Source organism: Macrotis lagotis, chromosome 1 (genome assembly GCF_037893015.1).
Source record: "Macrotis lagotis isolate mMagLag1 chromosome 1, bilby.v1.9.chrom.fasta, whole genome shotgun sequence".
NCBI lineage: Eukaryota > Metazoa > Chordata > Mammalia > Peramelemorphia > Peramelidae > Macrotis > Macrotis lagotis.
In genome coordinates, this window is record NC_133658.1 from 309,582,403 (window position 1) to 309,599,176 (window position 16,774).

Consider the following 16,774-nt stretch of genomic DNA (forward strand, 5'->3'; position numbering starts at 1 on the left):
ACACCAAGATATAAGCAATCTGATATGGGTTATATATGTGTAATCACTTAAACACATTTCTACATTCATCGTTTTGTTGAAGAAAACTCAAGCCAAAAAACAAGAAAATGAAAAATAGTATACCATGGTCTGCATTCAGATTCCATCATTTCTTTCTCTGATGGCAAATAGGATTTTTCATCATGGGTCTTTTGGGATTGTCTTAGATTATTCTATTGCTGAGAATAGCTAAATCATTCACAGTTGTTCATTGTGCAATATTGCTATTACTATTTACAATATTCTACTGGCTCTGCTCACTTCACTTTATATCAGTTCATGTAAGTCTTTCCAGGTTTTTCTGAAACTATTTTGCTCATCATTTCTTTTAGCACAATAGTATTATTCCATTTCAATCATTATCTCTTGTTCAGTCATTCCTCAATTTATCGACATTCAGTTTCCATTTCTTTGCCACCACGAAAAAGAGCTGTTATAAATATTTTTTGTACAATTAGGTTTTTTCCTTTATTTCTGGATCAGAGTGTATGCACAGTTTTTATAGCCTTTGAGCCATAGTTCAAGGATAGTATTTTTTTTAGTTTATAAATCTATTTGTACAAAAGTAGTCCTGACAAATATTCACACAATAGAACAAAAGAAATTTAGATCCAACCCACAAGTCAAATGATAAAAGAATATATGAACACATCATAGAAACATAGTAGTTAGTAACATAATGGATAAAGTCCTGGGTTTAAAGTCAGGAAGATCTGAGTTCAAATCATGTCTCAGAGTGTAACCATGGACAAGTCACTTAACTTAGCCTCAATTTCCTTAGTTGTAAAATGAAAATAATGTTAGCATCTATTTCAAAGGCTTATTGTGAAGTTCAAATGAGATAATATATATAAAGAACTTTGCAAACCTCAAAGTGGTATATAATGTTAGTTATTACTGTACCATAAAATTGGGAGTTAGAGTAGGTAACCTTTAAATTCCCATGCTGTTCTAACTCAATGATCCTAAGAAAACAGAATACCATATGCTATTATAAATGACAAAGAGAATACAAAAACAAATGAGAAAATCTATGCAGTGAAGCAGAGTGAAAAGAGCAGAACTGAAACAATATTTATGGCATGTTGGGTAGATATTCTTTGGAAGATTTATGGAAAGTCATTGCTAAAGATCACACAAGACAAGGCATAGATGGGTTGCATCCTACACCAGTGTAGGGAGTACCCTTATTAATAATATTATAGATCTTTCCTGAAAGTGGAGTAATAATAGCAATAACTCTCTCCCTCCCTCCTGGCCCCCAAATGTAAAGAAGGAAAAAAATATCAAAAGAGGACATGTAAGTAAATAAGATCTTGTTGCTATTTGCACATTAGGCCCAATGAAAATCTGAGTTCAAATTCAGCCTTAAACTAAACTTATTCTCTGTGGGACCCTGAGCAAATCACTTTTACCTCTGACTGCCACAATTTCTTCAACTATAAAATGGGGATAATAACATTTACTTCTTAGGGTCTCTGGGAGGATCAAATCAGATAAGCTCTTTGCAAATCTCAAAGTGCTATGCAAACTATAAAGTCACAATCAACATAACAAATTGTAAAAAAAAATGGAGGTTATTTTTGTAGAATCTTCATTTGTTTGTCAAGTATTTTTTATTTATATTTATTAAGATTATTTTGAGGGTTTTTTGTTTATTTTGTTTTGTTTTTTAAGAAAAGTCTGGTAGGAGCAAGGAAAGCTCTCCATAGTTAATGTTAACATAGTTAATCTTCTAAACCTTGACTAACACCTCAACGCCCTTAAAGTCCTTGGTGAGTTTCCCCTGTCAAAGCCAAACTTCACGATCCAGTCCCACTGAGGACTTAACCCCCAGGCAGTGGAAAGCCAAAGATGTCTCAAGGTTCTTCCGACCCAAGGAAAGACAGCTCCAACCAAGGTTTGGTCAGCTTTCCATTCTACTGCTTCCTGGTGGAATAGTCCCCAGAAGAAAGACTGAATCAATTATTTGTATGTTTCTGTCTCTCTGCCTCTGTCTGTGTGTCAGTCTCTCTCTCTCTCTCTCTCTCTCTCTCTCTCTCTCTCTCTCTCTCTCTCTCTCTCTCTCTCTCTCTCTCTCTGTACCGGAATCCCACACTCTGTCTCTCTGCTCTCCTCTTCCCTCCCTGAAGGCTCTATTTTCCGTGTACCACTTCATTACTCCATACACCGTTGCCCTTCACTTTGAGTAGGAATATTTTCCAAACACCCTGAGCGTGGAAAACATTGACATTTGGCCGCCTGCTTCTACAGTGGCTATTTTGCCTCCTTCCCATCACGCCTTCCTTCCCTGGATCCTGTCACCCTACCCCGCCCCCAACTCCTTTTTATTGCCACAGCTAATGAAGGACAATCAGGAAAAAATACGCGACAGCCCAGAAAGAGGGACGGCCGGGTGGATGGGCTTCTGGGGTGTTTTCGGAGCACTCATTAGGCTAAGAATGCACTGTCAGGACAAGCCAGGCTAGCAACCCGCCCTTAATTGCGAATTCCTTCCTGCCCCTGCTCGGTGTATCCAACCTGCCGAGAAGAAAGACATTTAAAGATTACCAAGGCAAGTTTGTAACGAAGCGGCTCCCTCTTTGTCTGTCCTTGCGCCAACAGTAGCAGAAGGGATACTAATTAGAGGGTGAATTATTAGCTACCCATGGTGCACTGCAGGGACATTAAAAATGAGTGGGGTTTGCTGCTCGCCTCTTAGATGGTTAGTCCTGGTTTAATATATTCTTGTTTCTAGGTGAGCAGCAGGGGGACAGTTTTTATGATTATAATTGTTGCATAATTACTGGCCTAAGGTTGCCTATTGTTAAATAAAAATGCTGAGATACTAATGTTTTATTGAACAGTACAAGTAGATAAAATTGTAATATCTTTTCCCGAACAATATAAGCTGCTCCTTTGGCTGCCTGGTGACAACCCTAAGCTGTCTTGTGAATAAGGTGGATGGGTTTTGCCTGAGCAAGGAGTAAAATGCAAAATATTTGTTTAGAAAAAAATGAGCAAAGAAAGTGATGGATCTTTGCAATGTCCTTATGAGCACTGCAGGCACTGCAGATGGGGGTTTGGGATTTTGCATATACACAGACCCTTCCACATGCACAACACACCCTACCTCTTGATTCTGTGGTCTGGAAAGAGAATTGACTTCCTTCACCATGGAAAGAGCCCAGTCGATAGTGCTGAAGCTCAGCTACTGGGTTCAAGGAAACTGTGAGTCTTCATCAAGGCCAATTCCAGGGGTCCGGCTCTAGCAGAATAAATAAGCGGATTAGCTGAAGTTGACAAGTTGCTCCATTCAGTTCTGTCTACAATTCTCCAACCAAGAAAATCCCTGATTCCTTCTCTGATCTATAGTCCTTTTTACTTTCACATTCAATTCAACCAGCCTAGTCCACTGAATCATCGAAATGAAAACTAGAAGGGACTATGGAGATTATGAAATTTAATCTTATTTCACAGAAGAGGAAACTGAGGCTTCAGGAGTTTCCAAACTGCAAGTGACCTGACCAAGGTCTCCCAAGTTATACATTACAGAGAAGGGACTCAAACTTACATCTCCTGATTCTAAATTCATTAGTCTCTTCAGTATACCAGACTATTCTTGTATTTTAGGTCTTAATCTTTCATGACTGGACTATTGCCAGGATATTCATATAAGTCTCTAGTGAAATCAAGCCTTCCTCTGCACATGTTTTCCCCAAATCCACCCCCCTAACCCTGCCAAAGTAAATTCCAATTCTTTTGTGGCCTGCTAGAAAAAGAACTAAGCTAAGAAAAAACAGAATTGGAATAATTGAATCTGCCATTTGACCTTGTCATTTGACCTCTTATCTGTAAGATGAGGATAATATAAGATGTAGGATAAGGTAAGGATCTAATGAGATGCTTTTTTGAAAAGACTAGAATCACTAAATAAACACAATGTAAGATCATTTCTGATGTAACCATTTGCCCACTTCCATTCCAGGTGGGAATGGCAAAGAGATGAATGGAAATGAAATCAACCGTTCCATCAAAAATGATCCTCCAAGATTAACCCCACCTGACTCAGATCACTACCCTATTTGCCCTAAGCCCTCACACACTCAATTTAACAAATTCAACAAATACTAAGGGTTTACTATGTGCAAAACACAAGGCATAGAACTAATGGAGATAAAAGGTTTAAATAAGACCAGTCCCTGTCCTCATGTAACTCACAGTCTAGTGGAAAAGCTCACTATCTAGGGCAGGAGTGCAGAACTTTCAACCCTTAGGTTGTATAAGACCAACAGTCTATGTTTTGTTCTGAAATTGCCATGATAACTGAAGCTGGACTTGAAATTCAATAAATCTAGGAGCTTTGTCAGACTGACTTCATTAAACATTTGACTAAATATAGCAATCAAATGATGTTATAAATGGCCCTTGGCAGAAAAAAAGATTCCCCACCCCAGTCTAGGGGTCAATTATGATGAATAATGAGACAAAACAAAACATAGAGGATAGAAAGTTGACTTCAAAAGCAGGAAGAACTGGATTCAACACCTGCATCAGATATATTACCATGTGACCCTAGACAACCGACAACCCCTCAGTAATCTAGGCAACTCTGTAAGACTACATTATAATTGTCCCCGTTTTATATCTGAGGAAACTGAGACAGACAAAGGTTAAGTAATTTGCCCAGGGTCACATAGCTGTTAATTGCTTGAAGACAACTTTGAATTCACATCTTTCTTACTTCAGGTCTAACATCCTATTCACTACACCACTTAGCTGCTTCTTATTTTCTTTATACCATCATGCAGGGGTGGGAGTGAAAAAAGAGATATTTTTGTGTCAACAAATGATAATGATGATGATGATGATTGGAAGAGATAAAGATGATAAATAAACATATAAAAACAAACAAATATATATATATGTATATATATACATTACAGATTACAGAATAGTACTAGTAGAAGGAGTTTCCTTACCTGGTATTTGCCTATATCAGTGAAATTATTGCTCTAGTCCTCATCCCTATTCCTATAACCATGGATAACTAAAAAGATAACAAAGTTATATGATGTGTGTACAGTCTCTGAAAGGGAAGGTTCTTACTGACAGGCAGAGCAGAGAAGGCTTCATGGAAGAGGCAGTTAGTGTTGAACTTTAAGGAAATGAGGGGGAGGGAAGACAGTCCGGATTTGGAGCATTAGAAAAGTAATGGAAATTGAAAGCAGAAGTGTATCCAAGGAACTAAGAGTAATCCAATGCAGCTAACGTAGACAGTGTATGAATAAAGACCCAAGTTCTGCACCTGAAAGCTATGGACTTTGTGACCCTAAGAAAGTTATTTAACCTCTCTCATTAAATACTACTTCTAACCCTACACACACACACACACACACACACACACACACACACACACACAAACACACAAGAATTTACCATTCTTCATAAATAGAGAGTATTTCTTCACTGGAAATTCTCTACAAAGATGAAATCCTAGATCCAGTCGAAGAAAACAAAGTCTTATGTGTAGTGAAAAGTGTGGCGTTTGGAGTGAAGACTTCCATTTAAGAAAGGAGCCTAGTTCAGCTATATCTTCATTTCCCACCTGACAAGTCTTTTGAATAACTCCGTTATGTTGCTTCCCCAATACCTTTTTTCCTTTCCTGCTACTTTTCAGGTTCCTTTTGTGTATTATCATCACCAAGATTATAAACTCCTTGAGAGAAAGAATTGTCTTCTTAATTTTATCCTTAAGGCTTACGACAATGGTTGGTACATAATAGTCAGGGACTAATAATAATGTTTGTCCTTCATTTTTCAAAGAAGATCATGACATCAGGGAGGTGATACCATGACAAGCACATGAATTGGATTTGAGAGAGGAGGTGCTGTTCTAAGTCACCAGGCTCACTTTCTCCTCCAGAGTCTTCTGGGTCCAGTGGTAAGATATGATTCAGGATGACTGAAGATGGCCCTGGTTGTGGGGCAATCAGAGTTAAATAATTTGTCCAAGGTCACATAGCTAGTGTCAGAGGCTGGATTTGAACTCCCATCCTCCTGATTCCAAGGCCAGTGCTCTATACACTGAATGAATGTTTATTGACTGAAGACCTAAATTCTAATCCTGTCTCAGACATTTACTAGCTGTGTGGCCTTGGGCTAGACTCCTATGTTCCCTCAGCCTCTGTTTTCCCATCTGTAGAATAGGAATAATAATAGAACCCACCTTGCCCAGTTGTTGTGAGGATTAAAAGTGGTAATATATTTAAAGCACTTTGCAGATCTTAAATCACTATATAAATGTCATCTAATAGTAGAAGTAACTGTAGGGGGTAAGGGGGTGGATAGGGACCTTTCCCTTTTAGTCTTCCTTGGGAACCTTTTGTGTATTATTAAGATAGACTGGGTAGTGGGATAGTAAATGGTAGCTGAAAGGAAAGTGAGCTCAGACTCAGTTCTTTCCCTGGAGCTTCAAGGAGTTGTGACCCAAGCCCAGCTGCTGAGTCATTCCCAAAAATCCGATGCACATCTGCCTTCTCATAATGACTTTTCCCTCCTCTCAGCCCAAGCAGGTTGGGAACAGGCAACAGCAAGTTGCTGGGCCTCCCCAACTCAGCCCCAGGGCCCTGAGCTGCCTTGTTCCAGGAAATGACAATTTTTTAATTTAAAACCTCTCAATCCCCAGTGAGAAGCAAAAGAAAAAGGAAAAGCATTGCACCTGGATTCTGTTCAATCAAAAGATTTGTGGACAGAAAAAGACCTTGAGAGGTCATCTCCTCTCCACCAAGCCACAGCCTTCTTGGTCAAGTTCTAGGTCCAACTGCCCCTCCCCAACTTTCCAAGGCCAGAGAGATTCCTCTCTCTTCTAACTGCCAGGAATCACACATCCAAGCACTTAATTACTGATGTCTCATAATATTGCCTAATTGTTTTATGTGGATGTTATGTCTTTCCAATAAAAACAATAACTCACCTATATTATCCTTTCTCCATAACAGTTTTAGGATTATAAGCCTCTTTAGGACAAGACTAGGAATCTTACTTTGTCCCATAGCACCTTCTCACAGTAGGAACATCAGACCCAGAACTGAAGGAGCATAGGGGTTTTGCCTAGGAAAAACTCTTACAGAAACCAGGGCCGAGAACTATACAACTTACTCACATCTAAAGTCAGCATTTGCCCACTGACTCAAAAGCTATTGCCCTTTCATTAGCAAACTATCTTACTCCCTTCAAAATATCATCAGTTAATGTTCTGATGCCAATAGCACATTAGAAAGAGAATCAAGTGACTCGGTGTTTATCACCAACCAAATCCTCCAACGGGAAAATGAGTTGAAGAGAAAGAAAGAATGAACTAATGAGTGAACAAATGGACAGATGGATGGATGAAAGGATGAATGAATGAATGGAAAATATTTATTTAGTGCTTACTGTATGCTGAGAATCAGGATGGTACAGAGGCTAGAGAGCTGGTCTTGAAATCACAAAGACCTAGATTCAAATCTAGTCTCTGACTTATATAATCTGTTTGATTCTGGACAAATTTCTCATTGATCTAGGACCATAAGTTTAAAGGAAAATATAGTTACATTGATAGAGGTAGTTTCTTCATCCAGGAATCACATGTATCATTGAAATCACGGATCCAGTTCTTCTCCCCGCTAAAATGTGCCAAGTATATGCATTCAAAAGCAAGGGGATCATCAAGTCTAGAGATTCAGACTTTGCCAAAACTAAGGGAATATGAGATATAAGGAATTTTAGACAGTTCTCTGCCTCCCTCTCTATCTATCTATCTATCTATCTATCTCTGTCTCTCTCCTCTCTCTGGTAAAAAATAAGACTTTTGTGGGATAAGAAAGCAGAGGTTTCCAGGGAAAGCCATTGAGGAAAAGGAAAGATATAACTGAGCAGAGCAGATGGTACAACTTCCCATTTCAGCTACCCTCTCTGCAGCCCTAGGGAGCCTTGTAGAAATGCCAGCTGGATAAATACAGTGGGCAAAGAGTAAATTCAACAGCACTGGGCATTCTAATTCTAGATCACAGGACAGAATAAGTTACCCTAGGACCAATGCCCCATTGACCTCAGAGCCCATGGCCTAAAAGGCTGGGAAGAGATCTGGGACAAATTTGTAAATTTCCTCCACTGAGAAACAATGAAAGATGTCACATTGCCCTGGCTGGGTTGGCAGCCAAAGGCCAGTCAATATGAGCCGGCCCCTTGCCACCACCTCCGGACAAGTCATTCCTACAATCTGCCACAGGCTGGCATTGAGAGCCCAATCTCAATATCACTACACCACAGGCTCCCTGACCTCCCTCCTCTATCTACCCAGCAAGAGAGCTTTTTCCAGGCCCTGTTCTAGAAGGGACAGGGAAGGCAGAGGCACCGATGGTAGGTATCTGCCGGGGGCCCTGGGCCAGGCCCCTGCTGAGCCAAACTGTCCATTTCCACCTTGCATGCATCCATGTGTCACAACGGATTGGAGGAAGTGTTTGCAAACTGGGCCGAGGGGAAAATATGCCTCTTTTGTTATTATTGCAAGGGAAAACAGCTTGTCTATTTGAAAAGTGACATAGGAGGGTGGGAAGGTGGGGAGACAGGGTAGGTGAGCCATAGGAATATGTGTTCAGTTTCACTGAAAGAAAAATTAAAAGGCCAATTTAAAAAGCAAAGCTACCAAGTCTTTTGCCCTTAGGATGCAGCCCAGGAGGGAGTTTGTGACAGTGCCCTTCTCCTGTCCTTGAGGTGGAACTTCAGGGACTGGAGGCTCTACCCAGCTCAGGATCCATTGGCATCTCATTGGTAATTAGTGTGAGGGCACCTGGGGCTATGCTGAGGAATCTGCATGGTAGATTAAGGAAGAAACTAAGAGGGGAGGCTTTCAGTGTTTCATTAATCATCCCTTGTAGTTGAGTAAAGCTTCGTGCTTTCCAGCTTTATTTCACTTGATCCTCTGAATAACCTGAAAGATAGGCAAAGTAAGCTTCATTATTCCCATTTTACAGACAGTGAAATAAAAACTCACTCAGGTGAATTGATTTGGTCAAGGTTATTTGACCAATTAGCAAGGGGAAGAAAGCTGAAAGGTCAGGTAGCTGTGATTTGGTCTCTGGCCATTTCAGTGTCTCTGCTTCCCCAAAATCAAGCTAAGCAGACAAAAACAAAACAAAACAAAAAACTTAAACCCTAAAAAGGTCCTTCCCCCTTATCCCCTGAATCTAAGCATCCTGTCAATGTGTGGTTCTACAGCCGGATTGTGGGTCTCTAATTAATGTGGCATTTTAGAATCACTTGGAGGACTGCTGGTACAGTTGACTATCTTCTCTTCTCCCTCCTCCCTCCCACCCCCCTTCTTCCTTTAGCATCTCCCAGATCACTAATGATGACATTTTCACCAAGTGGTAATGACAGGCGAAATTAGTCCAAAGCCTTTTGGCAATTGAACACTGAGCATTTGTATTAAACTTTGGGACAGGAAAAAAAAAAGAAAGAAAGAAAAAGATAACATCCTTGGTATTTGGGAAGGGCTTTGAGGCAGGGCACTTCGAACTAGAGCCTGGACCCCAAGTTGCCAAAATGAGCAGGGAATGAGCTTCCTATGTCTCCGCAAATAAGATGGGCAGTACAAGACCATTTGCAAATGTAAAGGTACACGTTTGGCAAAATCAGAATTCAGAGGGTCCACTCTCTTGCTTGTTACTACAACCAAAAAATGTCAAAGAGTTCTCTAATGCTTAATGAGCCCATCAAGCTGAGAATGCACTGACTGTAACATTTCAGCTAATTGGCCACAACATTTCCCTTCCTTTAATGCCCCTTGGTCCTCCCTAGTCTTCTCCCCACCCCACCCCCAGTCTACTAAGGGCACTTGGCAGGCATAAGCCTGCTTTCATTTGAGCTGGGAATACATGAGAAGATTTTTGAAACTGGTGAACTAGACTTAAAAATGCAACTAGGAATTTTTGTATTCTGACCACATAGACATAAAATGTGCCCTCAAATGGGGGTAAGACAGGAGAAAATGAACTTAGGACTTTGGTATGATGCAACTGCTTTGGGGGCACAGTGAAGATGCAGTTTAGCTCAGTCCACCATTTCAGACTTTCCTATTTACCAATTATTTTTGATATGTAAGTGCTAAGCTGTGATTTTTCTATATATTCCTGAAAGCTATTACTAGCACCCTTTAAATTTAGAACCCTGGAACAAAGCCCAGGTTGCTCTACCTTAGTTACTGTTCTGACCATACAGATCATTTGTAAACTTGACCCCTAATACACTTAGTTGGCACTTTAAGAGTGTTTATTGATCAACAAATAGATATATAGTATGATGCCCAAAGGCACCCTGACCAAGCATGTTCCCTATTTCTTGTCCCATGACCTAAAACATCTCTTCTTAAAGGACTTGACCAAATCAATTCACCTGAGTGAGTTTTTATTTCATCATCTGTAAAATGGGAATAATGAAGCTTACTTTGCCTATCTTTCAGGTTATTCAGAGGATCAAGTGAAATAAAGCTGGAAAGCACAAAGCTTTACTCAGCTACAAGGGATGATTAATGAAACACTGAAAGCCTCCCCTCTTAGTTTCTTCCTTAATCTAACTTAAAAAATAATTGACTAGAGCAATATATAGGACAAGATGGTGATATACTGAATGTTAACAAGAAATATATTGATATTTTAAATTTTTAAATAATTATCCTCCCAACTATAATTTTGCATAACTATATGGCATTTATACATCTGAAATTATTAAAACATCACTGCACTAAAACTTTTGGGATACCTCCATCAAAGGCCTACAAAGAAAACCAATTTGGTTGAACTAAACATCAAATTTTTTTAACAAGTTTAGAGACCCCAGAATGAGAACCTTTTCAATATGCTTTAACATTTTTCAAAACACTTCCCACGCCACAATGAGGTAATTTATGAAAGGTTCATATATTTCCAGCTCCTCTTCATTGTTCCCAATCAAGACTACAAAAGTGGCAATCCTTCTCCCATCAAGGAATATGATACTTTTCTGAATCCTGGCCACTTGTCATCATTACATATAATACATTCTATTACTGAATTTCTAGATGCCTCAGCATCAGAGAATCTCAAAACAGCCAATAAGTGAGGAGAATGCCCTGTTTCTTATTTATCTCAGAATAGATAAAAGCACCATTTGGGCAGTTAGATAGATACAGTGGATAGAACACTGACCTTAGAGTCAGGAGATGGGAGTTTGAATCCAGCCTCAGACACTTAATACATACTAGTTATGTCTTGGGCAAATCACTTAATCCCAGCTGCCTTGCATCCAGGGTCATATCCAGTCATCCTGATTCATATCTGGCCTCTGGACCTAGATGGCTCTGGAGGACAAAGTGGGGCTGGTAACCTAGCACAGCCCCCCCTCACTCAAATCCAAATCATGTGCTTCTTACGGCATCACCTCTCTGATGTTCTTCTTCAAGAATGAAGGACAAATATCATCAAAAGCATTATCTATCATTAGTCCCCTTTAATCTAGAATTCTTTTCATACTGACTTTCCATGAGCAACAGCCCAACTGGTCATCTACAGAACTTTGTTTAACCCCACCATCAAATTGAGTTACTACAGTTGGTCACTCTTTGATGAATGGATGGATGAAAGAATAAATGAAACATTTATTTGATGCTTACTATGTGCCAACACTGTGCTCATGCAGTGAAAACAAACAGAAAAAGTCAGACTCTGTTCTCAAGAAATTCACAATCTAATTGGATGAGACACTATATATATAGGAGGCTTTAGTTGTAGGGCATATAGAAAGTTCTCAGAAAATTCTGAGTGCCTGAAGGTTTGGGGGAACCAGACCATCACCACTGGAAAGGGGAGAGTGGACCTAAACATGAATTCTGGGTTCTCTTAGACAGGGGTAGAGGGGTCTCATCTCCTGGCCACAAAGTGAGATGGGAAGATACTGTCAGGAGGTTTTGAGAGGCCTGGAATGGGGAGGGGGAAAGAACTGGATTTAGTAATAGCTCAGCATGGGGCCTGCCAGGTACCTCAGTGACTCTGGGCTGTCTCAGATGAGGCCTGGGAGAAAGAGCCCTGATTGACTTGGCATAACATAAAGCCAAATTAAGGGACTTTTCTGTTTGGGTACCAAGTACAACCCTTCTGGCTTCTTCACCATACAAAAGATCTATACCTCACATTTACATTTGGACATAGAAAGTTCAGCCTTTTGATCTAGGGTGTATATGTTTCTCAGTTTGCAATCCATTTTGGGGGAAGTGAAGTTTGCCACAGACCATAGGGCAGCTGACACTTTGGAGGTTATTCTAAAAACAGGAAATGCTAAGCCCGAACTTTATGAAATCATGCAAAATATAACCAATACCCAGGAACCCCCTGAGAGTCTTCAGGTAGGGAGATGTCACCCCGCTTGACAAGAGCAGCAACCTGCAGAGGCACATAGAACAGTGAAGAGGAATTTCTTAAGCCAAACCATACTGCAACCTTCAGACCTGTACAATGGGCCTCAAAAACAAACAAAGGGGGGGAAAAAACCTTTATCTCCCAGGGCCTTTATCACCAGCTTGGGTGGCTGTACTGGGATGAGCCATGTATATAACAAGATGAGAAGAATGAGAGAGGAAAAAATGGACCAAATTTGTGTAACTAAGATACTAACACCAAGAATGAAAGGAGGGGGCAGGGTCGATTTCATGTATTGTTTTCATTCTTGATTTAATTTTCTCTACATAGATGTCTTAAACAAAGAAATAACCTGGGACCACATCAACAACCAACCCAATGCATTTGTGGCTGAGCACATTAAGAGGATGCTCTCAAGCTCTATTCAGAAGTTTCCTTTCCAGCTGTTTTCTATCTGAAAGGTTTATAGATAATGGGATAGATTGAGCTGAGTCACCTGTTGAGAATAAGCCCCATAAAAGGAAAGAGAGAGACTGAGAGAGCTACTTAGATTCTGAGTATAAGAGGTTTCTGTTTTGAGTAGAGTGGTTTATGAATTTAAAGGGAAGAGGGTGGGGGAGATGTCATAGTGTGGAATTTTAATATAGAAAATTAGTGACTAATGGGAAAAGTCCACCCTGCTCTTGCAATATTTTCTCTTTTTAGAGAGCAGTTCAGAAGCATTTGGAAGGCGGTGCATGCCTGGGAATAGGTGTCGTTTCCCCCTCTATAAATACATGAGGAACTATACTTACACTTCCTGAACATTTGGAGGCTTTCAGGTCTTTCGCAGATTTTTAGTTAAAAATTCAGGGAGTGGAAAGAGAAAGTTGCCTGCTCTAAGGATTAATTGCCAAAGGTTTTTAGCCCAAACTACAAGTTCTTTTCTCTCCTGTTCTTCCCATTCCATAAATTGCTCTCCCTCCCTTCAGACGTGTCAAGGTGGCCCTGCTGACTTTCTCTGAAGATTATTCATTTGAGTGGAGCTGAGATGAAGACATTAATAGGGAACCAAGGGGTAATTAGGGCTCTGGTGGTTAATTCTGCCCACTTATCTTGGTACTATTTGGAGGGTCAAGAGCGAGTCCTATCTCTAGCAGGCACTGACTTGGTTTCTGAGATACTCCCCAGGCTGGGAAGGATTGTTCCTGTTTGCATAATGAAGGGTCAGCCTAGGCAAGCTTTGAATAAAGTTATGTATGGAGAAAAGGGGTAGTGCTACTTTAAAGAGCAGAAACTAGAACCACAGATCCCTAAATTTAGAATTGGCAGCCCTTCTCAAAAAGTGGGGGGGGGGGGAAAGAGGATCCATGACCGTAGCTTAAAGAGCAGTGGGTGTGACCCCCCCACCCGGGGTACCCTTGTGCCCTGTTAAGAGGACCTGATCTGGGTTTTGGCAGGTCAAGCCATTAGACATCTTCCAATATGGTTTGGGTGATCTTGGGGTGAGAAAGCCAATGGGGGTAATTCTCCTTTATTAAGGAGAAACCAACTGGGATGGGGGGGACTTCAAGGACCTATTTTTCAGTCCAGAGGTTCCGGTGATCATAGAATGGTGTCCTACAACACTCGGGGCTTCTCGAGAAATATCGATCATTCCATCTCCCTGGCTAAGCCTCTGCATATAGCAAAATGACAAAAGGAAAACCGAGAGGGGAGGGAGGAGAGCAGAACTGTGAAATCTAGGGGATTGATTGAGAGGCAGGAGCCTCCATGTTGGTGGGAGCCATCGATCCCTAGTCTTTATTTTCTTATTTGATTGATGACACTGGCGTTTCATGGCGGCTGGAGCCACAGTGATATTTCCCCACCAGGCCTGTGAGAACGGGGATAAGTGAGAGCAATTGGACCAGGAGGCCCTCAGTCACACATCCCTGATGGAGGAAAGCGGGAGCTCTGGTTTATTGTGCCGCAGCTAAAACTCTCGGTAATTAAAGTTGAGTGTTTAAATCTGCAAAGTTCATCAAAGAACATGTCCTGCCTGCTTGTTTACTGCCGGGATGTGCTAAGCTCCCGAGCCAGCCAGCCAGTTAGAGACGGCCTTTTGAAGCTTAGAAAAGCCGAGAATTGCTTTCTGGCTGTTTGTCTCTGTATGGGAGAGAAGGAAAAAGCCTTGAGCCAGGCTCTAATGAGTGGCTTGTGGGGGCCGGAGGACTCCCAAGTTATTCCAGTGTGGAAAATGGGGAAATGCTGATTCCCACTTCTCCCTTGGGCCTAAGGATTGGATCCTCTCTCAGGAGGGTTGGTTCTCTTGTAGACACAAGAAAAATCCATTGACTTCACAATCCTACTATCCCAGGATTGCTTTCCTCTCTGCCTAATGGAACAGGGAGACTTTGAACTTTTGCAACAACCTCTTAAATGACCTCCTTGACTCTAGTCTCTCCTTTGCTTGCCTTGAACTAGTTTTTAATATGCTTCTTTGATTACACAATGTTTGTCTCAAAAACATTAACATTCAATCTTCTCCCTTCTCCCTCCCTTACTCCCACTACTGACAGGATAAAGCCTAGGCTTAGTGTGTCATTCAAAGCCCTCTACAACCTTCCTTTCCAGACTTCTCTCCCATTACTCCTCTGCATAAACAAGCCATATCGGACAAAAAGGACTCATTGTTCCTTAAATATACCTTGCCCTTTCTCCTTTCCATCCCTTTCCTTGCTTACACCATTTCTCCAATCTGCAATACTTTGCCTGCTGAAGTCCCACCTACCCTCTGAGACCTCTCTCTCTATTAACAACTGTTTTCTTGTTATCCTCTGAATGGGCAGAAACACCTGAGAACTTCATGATTGCATTGTTGTATGTCTTATTTCTCTCAGTGCCAGGACATAGTAAATACTTATTAATTGCTCTCAACAGAACTCAGAAAAAAAAAAAGCATATCCCACATAATATATCAATACATCAAAATTTAGAAGATCCTTAGGGAATCACTTAGGAGGTTAGCTGAGGTCTATGGACCCACAGTGAGTCTGAGATAGAATTCAGGGTAGGCTGGGAACTTGAATGGGTAGGGGGGGGAATCTTTATTTCAATATAATTTGTTTCTTTTGCAACCCATCTAGGGACAAAAACTAGGCTTTCTATGATTAGCAATAGTACAAGTAAGCAAAACCTAGATGCCTCTCTGACCCTTTTGTCTGTGAATCAAGTTTGATATAGACCTGAGCAACTAAAGTGCTAAAAATGTATGATCAGCCCTAAGGAATGCTGGCCCTGGGTAAGAGCAGGTCCACAAAGAAGTAGCTGTAGAAAATAACAGCAGCTCAGTGAAAGGGCAACAAATGGTGTCTACAAGGGAAAGGAATAACAAAGAGGAACAGCCAGTTTCCAGGAAATGGAAAAGTAAGAGGAGTTTCAACTCTAAGATAAGCCTTCTCCAACTAGAAGCACTTCCCACTTCCACAAAAGTCTATGGAAGATGTCAGTCCTCCATATTTTGGAAAGAGGGGACAAATATTAATTCTACTGCTTGATTTTCTCCATTTCTTATTTTGCCATGTCCCAGTTCAATGATTTACTATGGAATTGAGTAGAAGAGGGTTTGACAGGGCTTGAACCTTTATTTCCACACTTAGAATCAACTACAACACAGAATCTAAAGGCTTCAAAGTCAAGTGAGAATCCAGCTCCTTTTGTGAGATCATGCCCAGGATTCTTGTGATGCTTTTGGCTTTATGGATTATATTAGGCTAAATTAAGACTATCAGCTTTAGAAAACTATTGAAATTTGGAGGGGGAGGACAGAGTGGTATGGTACATAAGTACATTCTTAATAAATGTTCATGGATTGATATAATTGATTGACTTATGTTTAAAGTTTTAATTGTGACAATAAACCTTGAAAATAAGTAATAAAACCTTCAGGAAATCATATATTCCTTTTCTTTTCATTCAAGGCTAGATTGAAATTTGGCAGCATTTTTTTTCCTATGCAAGTCCTATTAGCAAACAAGGCACCTTGATTCTCAAGTATCCGGTGTATATCTGGTGTTATTGAAGTGTCACTGTATGCTTCTTTGTTGAAGTGAACCTGCATACTTTGTCTCACTGTCATTGTGCATTGCTTACCTCTAAGCGAATGAGCACCATGGCAACTCAGGTAATAGAGATTTGGTTCTCAGGAGGAGGACCAGACCCTCATCAAGGAATATTGATTGAGGGAGTGCTCACTGACTCGACTGATGAGAATTATTTAAGGGATTGTGGGAGGTGGGGGAAGAAGGGATATGATATACTGGGCAAAGCATATAAGGGGAAGATGGAAGGATGAAGCTTCT

At 40.7% G+C, this 16,774-nt stretch overlaps 1 long non-coding RNA gene across 1 annotated transcript in view; it reads right to left on the reverse strand.

Moving 5' to 3' along the window:
• LOC141505506 (uncharacterized) overlaps positions 1-16,774 on the reverse strand; it is a 207,076-nt gene that overhangs the window by 162,806 nt on the left and 27,496 nt on the right. The window contains exon 2 of the long non-coding RNA XR_012473622.1: positions 3,152-3,286. This is a non-coding gene — a long non-coding RNA (uncharacterized LOC141505506). The remainder of the gene's footprint in view (positions 1-3,151; positions 3,287-16,774) is intronic.